General features: G+C 37.7%; 1 long non-coding RNA gene across 1 annotated transcript; it reads left to right on the plus strand.

Moving 5' to 3' along the window:
* Positions 1-438: 438 nt before the first annotated feature.
* On the plus strand, positions 439-10,205 carry LOC139954804 (uncharacterized). The gene is made up of 2 exons (XR_011788192.1): positions 439-3,914; positions 4,215-10,205. It is a non-coding gene; the product is annotated as an uncharacterized lncRNA (long non-coding RNA).
* Positions 10,206-10,258: the final 53 nt, after the last annotated feature.

Here is a 10,258-nt window from a genome sequence, read left to right on the forward strand (position 1 = left end):
AGACAATTAACCAAGTAGTTTAACTAATTAATTAATTAATAACACATATTCATGTTGGCATATGTGAATTTAGCTCTTTTCACAACACTTAGGGCAACATATCATAAAAACAGCACTTAGGGTGACAGTGGCAATTTAATGTATATTTCATCAAACTGGACCACTGTTAGGACTCCAGTATGGGTATTATTTATATGTATCCCTTTGCGCAATACATATAGCAAATAATTTAACTAATTAATTATTTAATTGCACATATACAAGTTGTCCTATGTGAATTTATCTCTTTTCACAACACTTAGGGCGACATAGAATAAAAACAGCACTAAGGGCGACATTGGCAATTTAATGTTATTCCATCACACTGGACCACTGTTAGGACTCCAGTATGGGTACTATTGATAGTAACCCCTTTGTAAAATAAATATAGAAAATAATCTAATTAACTAAGTAATTAATTACACATATACAAGTTGTCCTATGTGAATTTATCTCTTTTCACAACACTTAGGGCGACATAGAATAAAAACAACACTTAGGGCAACATTGGCAATTTAATGTTATTCCATCACACTGGACCACTGTTAGGACTCCAGTATGGGTACTATTGATAGTAATCCCTTTGTAAAATAAATATAGAAAATAATTTAATTAACTAAGTAATTAATTACACATATACATGTAATACAATACTATTTTGTCACACTGGACCACTGTATAGGACTCCAGTGTGGGTTCTATTTATAGAAATCCCTTTGCAAGACAATTAACCAAGTAGTTTAACTAATTAATTAATTAATAACACATATTCATGTTGGCATATGTGAATTTAGCTCTTTTCACAACACTTAGGGCAACATATCATAAAAACAGCACTTAGGGCGACAGTGGCAATTTAATGTATATTTCATCATACTGGACCACTGTTAGGACTCCAGTATGGGTATTATTTATATGTATCCCTTTGCGCAATACATATAGCAAATAATTTAACTAGTTAATTATTTAATTGCACATATACAAGTTGTCCTATGTAAATTTATCTCTTTTCACAACACTTAGGGCGACATAGAATAAAAACAGCACTAAGGGCGACATTGGCAATTTAATGTTATTCCATCACACTGGACCACTGTTAGGACTCCAGTATGGGTACTATTGATAGTAACCCCTTTGTAAAATTACTATAGAAAATAATCTAATTAACTAAGTAATTAATTACACATATACAAGTTGTCCTATGTGAATTTATCTCTTTTCACAACACTTAGGGCGACATAGAATAAAAACAACACTTAGGGCAACATTGGCAATTTAATGTTATTCCATCACACTGGACCACTGTTAGGACTCCAGTATGGGTACTATTGATAGTAATCCCTTTGTAAAATAAATATAGAAAATAATCTAATTAACTAAGTAATTAATTACACATATACAAGTTGTCCTATGTGAATTTATCTCTTTTCACAACACTTAGGGCGACATAGAATAAAAACAGCACTTAGGGCAACATTGGCAATTTAATGTTATTCCATCACACTGGACCACTGTTAGGACTCCAGTATGGGTACTATTGATAGTAATCCCTTTGTAAAATAAATATAGCAAATAATTTAATTAACTAAGTAATTAATTACACATATACATGTAATACAATACTATTTTGTCACACTGGACCACTGTATAGGACTCCAGTGTGGGTTCTATTAATAGAATTCCCTTTGCAAGACAATAAACCAAGTAGTTTAACTAATTAATTAATTAATAACACATATTCATGTTGGCATATGTGAATTTAGCTCTTTTCACAACACTTAGGGCAACATATCATAAAAACAGCACTTAGGGCGACAGTGGCAATTTAATGTATATTTCATCAAACTGGACCACTGTTAGGACTCCAGTATGGGTATTATTTATATGTATCCCTTTGCGCAATACATATAGCAAATAATTTAACTAATTAATTATTTAATTGCACATATACAAGTTGTCCTATGTAAATTTATCTCTTTTCACAACACTTAGGGCGACATAGAATAAAAACAGCACTAAGGGCGACATTGGCAATTTAATGTTATTCCATCACACTGGACCACTGTTAGGACTCCAGTATGGGTACTATTGATAGTAACCCCTTTGTAAAATTACTATAGAAAATAATCTAATTAACTAAGTAATTAATTACACATATACAAGTTGTCCTATGTGAATTTATCTCTTTTCACAACACTTAGGGCGACATAGAATAAAAACAACACTTAGGGCAACATTGGCAATTTAATGTTATTCCATCACACTGGACCACTGTTAGGACTCCAGTATGGGTACTATTGATAGTAATCCCTTTGTAAAATAAATATAGAAAATAATCTAATTAACTAAGTAATTAATTACACATATACAAGTTGTCCTATGTGAATTTATCTCTTTTCACAACACTTAGGGCGACATAGAATAAAAACAGCACTTAGGGCAACATTGGCAATTTAATGTTATTCCATCACACTGGACCACTGTTAGGACTCCAGTATGGGTACTATTGATAGTAATCCCTTTGTAAAATAAATATAGCAAATAATTTAATTAACTAAGTAATTAATTACACATATACATGTAATACAATACTATTTTGTCACACTGGACCACTGTATAGGACTCCAGTGTGGGTTCTATTAATAGAATTCCCTTTGCAAGACAATAAACCAAGTAGTTTAACTAATTAATTAATTAATAACACATATTCATGTTGGCATATGTGAATTTAGCTCTTTTCACAACACTTAGGGCAACATATCATAAAAACAGCACTTAGGGCGACAGTGGCAATTTAATGTATATTTCATCAAACTGGACCACTGTTAGGACTCCAGTATGGGTATTATTTATATGTATCCCTTTGCGCAATACATATAGCAAATAATTTAACTAATTAATTATTTAATTGCACATATACAAGTTGTCCTATGTAAATTTATCTCTTTTCACAACACTTAGGGCGACATAGAATAAAAACAGCACTAAGGGCGACATTGGCAATTTAATGTTATTCCATCACACTGGACCACTGTTAGGACTCCAGTATGGGTACTATTGAATGTTATCCCTTTGTAAAATCAATATAGCAAATAATTTAATTAACTAAGTAATTAATTACACATTCCATTGAATTGATGCATTTTTCACTAAAAATCAACTTAAGGTTGCAGCCATTTGAGGGAGATATTTGATATACATGACAGTTAAACTACCAAAAACAGGTGTCACCTGGCTTATAACGTGTTTCTCCTCACTGCAGCATGCATTTAACTGTCAAGTGCTGCAGGAACGAAAAATTAGCAAAATTTCCTAAAATTCAGAGTGCCCCTTTAATAGTTGGCATGATTCTAGAAATGACCAACTTTGTTTTGAGTATGAAAGTCACCTTGAGACCTTTCACCTTCTGCAAAGTTACAGGTGTCTATACGAATAGAAGTCTTTGTGTGATTTCTTGAAATAATGAGTGTGGACATGTCCCATCAGTCACAGTTTTTTAACATTTGTTTTAGTCATAAGCCAACAGAATGATTTTAGCTGTTGTTGGGGGTCCATCTATCTAGTACTACTCAAGGCTTAATCTGGCATGAGCAGAGATTCTTCAATTGTGTATAGGGTTATGTGCAAGACAACCTGAAACTTCTGTCCCATCAGTCACAGAATTAGGCTGCATGTGTGGTGCAATGCAAAATGGGGAAATCCAGTGCTGAAAGACAGCGAAACAGGAGGGAACGTTTGAAAGCAGAGGGGAAATATGATGCATATAAAAAAAACACAATCAGCGTATCGCAAACAGTGGGCCCACAAGAAGAAGCGGGAGATGTCTTCACAACAGAAGCGTCGAGAACGTGAACAAAACGCAAATCAGAATACAGGTACAGTATATTTCTTCAAATTAATTTGTTAGACCATGTTATTGAAAGTAGCTTGTGTCACTGACATGATGGTGACATGATGAAGTGTTCATTGACCTGTGAAGGTTATCCTGAATCAAGATTGGTATACATGTCAGATCTTTGGATTTTACTGTCCCATCAGTCACAGTATATGGTTCAGATAGTATAGCCTATATTGGACAGTTTGCAATGCCTAAAAGTATTAGTACAAGAATAGTGTCCTTCCATTCATACCTAATTTCCTAAAAAGAATGACATAACAACTGTTATCATCTACAGCAGTGGCATGCACAGAGGTTTGTAGAGAGGGCTGGATCACTGCATACAGGCCCTTCTGTCCAAAATTTGAGGAATGCAATATTCTTGGATCACAGAACAATGAGGCCGAGTGAAAGGAACTGGTGGGTCTATCAGGGGGAAAAAGAACCTGAAGCACTGTACAACACACTCCTGGTTGGCAGTATCACCACAGGAGTACCCATCACACAAGTGAATTAGTTTTCACAGAACCACTAGGCTGTAACTTAAATGATGTAAGGTCCAATCCAATCATTGGTAAGGCCAGGTGGATCCTTTTCATAGTATATGTATGCCCCTTTGCCTATTAGTTTTGGCTCTTTCCTCATGGGATGTTGACCACTTTAGTATTTTGGGGGGAAATGGAGAACATGGCTCAAAAAATTTGTATCAGACTTTCACTATATGATGGGCAGATTGGACCCTTTAAATCCACAGTTGAGAGTATCTCCTTACTTTTGCTGCCCAGGGTTAAGCTCAGCATATTGTCAAAAGCTCATGTGACTTAAATGACTTCATCAATGTTGTATAATTAGTATCCTGTTCATTATCAATGTTTGCATGTTTCAAGGCTCAGCTCGTTCTGTTGTTGTTAATAAATAAAATGCAAGTTTCAAATGCATATGGATTGTGTTTCATTTTTCCAGATGTCATTACTTGATACACCGAAGTGGGATGACATGAGTCCCATACATGGGCAACATACCTCACCAAATATGGGCCCAAACAGCTTTCCCAGTGAGGCCCCAACAAATCACACACCCATGACTCAGTCATATGGGGCTATATGAGACAGCAAGTGTGGAATGGAACAGGTTTTCCATGGGCCTGTGTCTGTTCTACATATGCCAGTTGCTTCTATGGGATGCTCATATGGCAAACCAATGTGGGACCCACACCCCCATTGGCCAACTCAAGTGGGCCCTACCTGTGATGACTATGGGTGGCTAGAGCCCAGATGACCCAAGTTTAATGCTAGTTGGCACCATATGTGGATGCAAACTGAAGTTAGTGCAAAACAAAATTTGCTATAATTTTGGAGGAGATACTGTAGCGTCCCATCAGTCACAGAGCTTCTGTCCCATCAGTCACAAGGGAAATGCCACTGTGTGAAATAGTTAATGCCAATATTCTCTCAATGGTGGTGCTCTGATATAGCTACATTAAGAAGCTACCAGGAGGGGTATTCTTTTCATTCTGATATAGCGCTTACAAGTTAACTAAATGTACCTAAAAATGGTGGTCCGCAAATGTCCCATCAGTCACAGGGCTACTCTAAGTGCTCCCTATCTAAAAGGAACATACTTATGTGAACAGTTCTTCAATGATGGACCACAGGACAGGGGCACATACTCAAAAACCACTGCAGTGGTAGTCCAAGATGTCTGCTTTGTTAATCATAAAATATCTTTTGATACCTTCTTAAAAATAACAGTGACCATAATAATGTGAACATTTGGTGTAAGTGTATACTGAGAATAAAAAGCTTTGAAGAGGTTCAATCCAAATCATAATAACAAATGAGGAAAAAACCTGTCTTTATGTTGATGTGACAAGGACTTACAGAACCAAAATAATGGCAAGTTCTTCTCAATGTCAAGAAATATTTAAAAACTTCTTGAATATGCAAATTCCTGTCATACCCATCAAACAATATTCAAAGAACACTATTGTTAAAACATTATGTTGCAAAGGTCCCTTTGTAAGAAAAGTAAACTGTGACCTTTGGGTGCATGCCCGAAGAAATTTCAATGATAAAAAATGTTGAAATTCATATCGAAAATATTTCCAGGTATGTTCTTTATAAAGTTGTATGAACTGGTCTTCTTAACCCACCCCCCCCCCACCCCCATCCACAAGACAAGGTTTTTTGGTGGGGTGGAAGTAGATCACTTTTGCATATTTTAGTGGAGCTATGTTATGTTTCTCAAAGAATTGCATAAAAAGTTCATGTTTTGGTCCCTACATTCACTCAAATGTCCAATGAATTCTAAAGCGATTCTAACACGTGATGTCACACAGTCACATTCTGGAGGCAAGGGTGTCAATGGAGCATCAATATAGACCGGGAGCCCATAGGGTTTGGTTAGCTGGGAAGGTAATCAATTGCCTTGTACATCACAATGTTCACAGTGCATTCCTGTATATGAAACCAGACAACTGGCAAACCGGCTGTGGTGGGTGTGGCTGGGAAAGCAATTTTAAAGTCACCTAAAAGCTAACCTAGATCAGCTTTCATGGTAACCACATCAAAGTAAATACAATGTGTCAGGTATGGCCCCATGAGCAACAAATGGCCATCGCCAGTAATTATTGGTGGTGGGGTAGCTTTGCCAGCCTCACGGATGACCTAGGTCAGCTCATGAGGTAACAACTTGAAACCTATTGGAAAATGATGGTCAGGATTTCAGTTACAAGGGATGGGCATTTCCAGTCATTTTTATTGGTGGGTACCCCTGCCAGTAGACCCCCAAAAAGCCCATCCCCTCATTGACCTAGGTGAGCTCATGAAGTAACCAGTTAGAAAATACTGGAAAATGATAAGCAGGACTCTATATGTGAGGGATGGGCAATTCCAGTAATTTGTATTAGTGGGGTACCCCTGCAAGTAGACCCCCAAAATGCCAATCCCCCTCATTGACCTAGGTGTGCTCATGATGTAACCAGTTGAAACCTACTGGAAAATGATAGGTATCACTTCATATGTAAGGTTTGGGCATTTCCAGAAATTTCTATTAGTGGGATACACGTGCCAGTAGACCCCCAAAAAGCCAATACCCTCATTGACCTAGGTCAGCTCAGGAAGTATCCAGTTAAAAACTACCGAAAAATAATTAGCAGGACTCTATATGTAAGGGATGGGCAATTCCAGTAATTTATATAAGTGGGGTACCCCTGGCAGTAGACCCCCAAAAAGCCCATCCCCTCATTGACCTAGGTCGGCTCATAAGGTAACCAGTTGATACCTACTGGAAAATGATAGGTATCACTCATATGTAAGGGATGGCCATTTCCAGAAATTTCTATAAGTGGGGTACCCCTGCAAGTAGACCCCCAAAATGCCCATCCCCTCATTGACCTAGGTGAGCTCATGATGTAACCAGCTGAAACCTACTGGAAAATGATAGGTATGTATGGTTTGGGCATTTCCAGAAATTTCTATTAGTGGGATACACGTGCCAGTAGACCCCCAAAAAGCCAATCCCCTCATTGACCTAGGTCTGCTCATGAAGTATCCAGTTAAAAACTACCGAAAAATAATTAGCAGGACTCTATATGTAAGGGATGGGCAATTCCAGTAATTTATATTAGTGGGGTACCCCTGGCAGTAGACCCCCAAAAAGCCCATCCCCTCATTGACCTAGGTCGGCTCATAAGGTAACCAGTTGATACCTACTGAAAAATGATAGGTATCACTCATATGTAAGGTTTGGGCATTTCCAGATATTTATATTAGAGGGGTACAAGTGCCAGTAGACCCCCAAAAAGCCCATCCCCTCATTGACCTAGGTGAGCTCATGAAGTAACCAGTTAGAAAATACTGGAAAATGATAAGCAGGACTCTATATGTGAGGGATGGGCAATTCCAGTAATTTGTATTAGTGGGGTACCCCTGCAAGTAGACCCCCAAAATGCCAATCCCCCTCATTGACCTAGGTGTGCTCATGATGTAACCAGTTGAAACCTACTGGACAATGATAGGTATCACTTCATATGTAAGGTTTGGGCATTTCCAGAAATTTCTATTAGTGGGATACACGTGCCAGTAGACCCCCAAAAAGCCAATACCCTCATTGACCTAGGTCAGCTCATTAAGTATCCAGTTAAAAACTACCGAAAAATAATTAGCAGGACTCTATATGTAAGGGATGGGCAATTCCAGTAATTTATATTAGTGGGGTACCCCTGGCAGTAGACCCCCCAAAAGCCCATCCCCTCATTGACCTAGGTCGGCTCATAAGGTAACCAGTTGATACCTACTGGAAAATGATAGGTATCACTCATATGTAAGGGATGGCCATTTCCAGAAATTTCTATAAGTGGGGTACCCCTGGCAGTAGACCCCCAAAAAGCCCATCCCCTCATTGACCTAGGTCGGCTCATAAGGTAACCAGTTGATACCTACTGGAAAATGATAGGTATGTATGGTTTGGGCATTTCCAGAAATTTCTATTAGTGGGATACACGTGCCAGTAGACCCCCAAAAAGCCAATCCCCTCATTGACCTAGGTCTGCTCATGAAGTATCCAGTTAAAAACTACCGAAAAATAATTAGCAGGACTCTATATGTAAGGGATGGGCAATTCCAGTAATTTATATTAGTGGGGTACCCCTGGCAGTAGACCCCCAAAAAGCCCATCCCCTCATTGACCTAGGTCGGCTCATAAGGTAACCAGTTGATATCTACTGAAAAATGATAGGTATCACTCATATGTAAGGTTTGGGCATTTCCAGAAATTTTTTATTAGAGGGGTACAAGTGCCAGTAGACCCCCAAAAAGCCAATCCCCTCATTGACCTAGGTCTGCTCATGAAGTATCCAGTTAAAAACTACCGGAAAATAATTGGCAGGACTCTATATGTAAGGGATGGGCAATTCCAGTAATTTATATTAGTGGGGTACCCCTGGCAGTAGACCCCCAAAAAGCCCATCCCCTCATTGACCTAGGTCGGCTCATAAGGTAACCAGTTGATATCTACTGAAAAATGATAGGTATCACTCATATGTAAGGTTTGGGCATTTCCAGAAATTTTTTATTAGAGGGGTACAAGTGCCAGTAGACCCCCAAAAAGCCAATCCCCTCATTGACCTAGGTCTGCTCATGAAGTATCCAGTTAAAAACTACCGGAAAATAATTGGCAGGACTCTATATGTAAGGGATGGGCAATTCCAGTAATTTATATTAGTGGGGTACCCCTGCCAGTAGACCCCAAAAATGCCCATCCCCAATCATCTCCACCCAAACTACTTTTCACCCAAAATGTTATATCTATAATTATATATATACATGCAAGGCATACTTAAAGATAGGATATAACAAAGTTTTGTGCAGCTTCAGCACTTTCGGAAATATATTTTTAAATTCATATCAGAGTCAATACAATATTTGAATGTTTGTTAGCCAATATATTAATATTTATGGTATTAAATAATAATAAAAGTCCAAAACCAACATAAACTTTGCTTACAAAGTAATGACCTTCAGTACAATACAACATTTGTGTAATCAGGGCTCTTATATTGCTTACTGAAATATTCAACTTGTCTCAATTTTGCCAACCAATAATTCTCCAATTGTGCAGCATCAGCCAATACTGCAATCCTTATCATCCACAAAAGTATGTGACTTTGTGAGCTTCGGAATTATCATCCTGGCATTTTTTAATATTAAAGGTATAATGTCATGAAGTTCAAGGCAAAATGCAGTCAAGTGTTAGTTTAGTTTCTAATTATTGGTTCATACATCAGCATCCTAAACACAAGTGTTTGTTGTACCATTTATGTTGCATGATCATGTGCAGTGGAACAGATCATGATTGCACAGGAGAATACTTGTCAGCCTACAGCTGGTTTACCAGCACCACTTGTTAAACGCTCATACTGGCATTACTGTTATTGAAAGAAGATGCAATATGAACCACAGAAAATAATGCATATTTTTTTCATTAGATGCAGACATTGAAGAATTTCATTGATTTCCAATGCATATTTATATACTCTCTTCACAACATGTGAAAACAATATTCTGTATGTATAATTTGTAAAGGTGTTGTAGAACTAGGTGTTTAGCATTAGCAGTACATCAGTTAGGAATGCATTATTATGGGCTCTGTTTTGGTGTCAACACAATAACAGACTAAACCCTGCTAAATGTAGCACTTTATCATCAGGTTTCTATAGTGCAATTATGTGGAAATGACAACCAGCTAAAAACTTGGGTTCTAAATTAAACTGCATAACTTTACCTTCACTTACTTACCCTCAACCATGTACATGCCCCTATGCAGTATTGTGGGTAATGTCAA

This window comes from Apostichopus japonicus, chromosome 2, assembly GCF_037975245.1.
Source record: "Apostichopus japonicus isolate 1M-3 chromosome 2, ASM3797524v1, whole genome shotgun sequence".
Taxonomy (NCBI): domain Eukaryota; kingdom Metazoa; phylum Echinodermata; class Holothuroidea; order Aspidochirotida; family Stichopodidae; genus Apostichopus; species Apostichopus japonicus.